This window comes from Corvus brachyrhynchos, unplaced genomic scaffold (genome assembly GCF_000691975.1).
Source record: "Corvus brachyrhynchos isolate BGI_N302 unplaced genomic scaffold, ASM69197v1 scaffold94, whole genome shotgun sequence".
NCBI classification, from domain to species: Eukaryota; Metazoa; Chordata; class Aves; order Passeriformes; family Corvidae; genus Corvus; species Corvus brachyrhynchos.
Window position 1 is genome coordinate 1,540,072 of NW_008238330.1, and position 285 is coordinate 1,540,356.

Genomic DNA, 285 nt, shown 5'->3' on the forward strand with positions numbered 1-285 from the left:
CCCCCTCTCGACCGGGACCCGACCGTCCCCTTCCTCGCAGGGAGCAGCCGGCAGAGAACGACGGCCCCCCGGGCGCCCCTCCGCCCCGCCAGATTTGACAGCGGATTCTCCCCCGCTCCTCTCGCCTTTCCCCCTGCGAAGTTTGTGCCGGCCTCCCGCTGCACGGGCGTGAAAACGCCTGGGAGTCGCTCAGGGAGTTGGGGCGAGGAGAAAGAAGGGGGTGGAAAAAAACCAGCAGCTGTCGCCCGCACATCGGCAGCTCCGCCGCGGGACGTGCCCGGCCGA

General features: G+C 70.2%; 1 protein-coding gene across 2 annotated transcripts in view; it reads right to left on the minus strand.

The window, feature by feature from the left end:
- Window positions 1-285, minus strand: part of GLI3 (GLI family zinc finger 3) — a 208,558-nt gene that overhangs the window by 207,222 nt on the left and 1,051 nt on the right. The window lies entirely within an intron of this gene.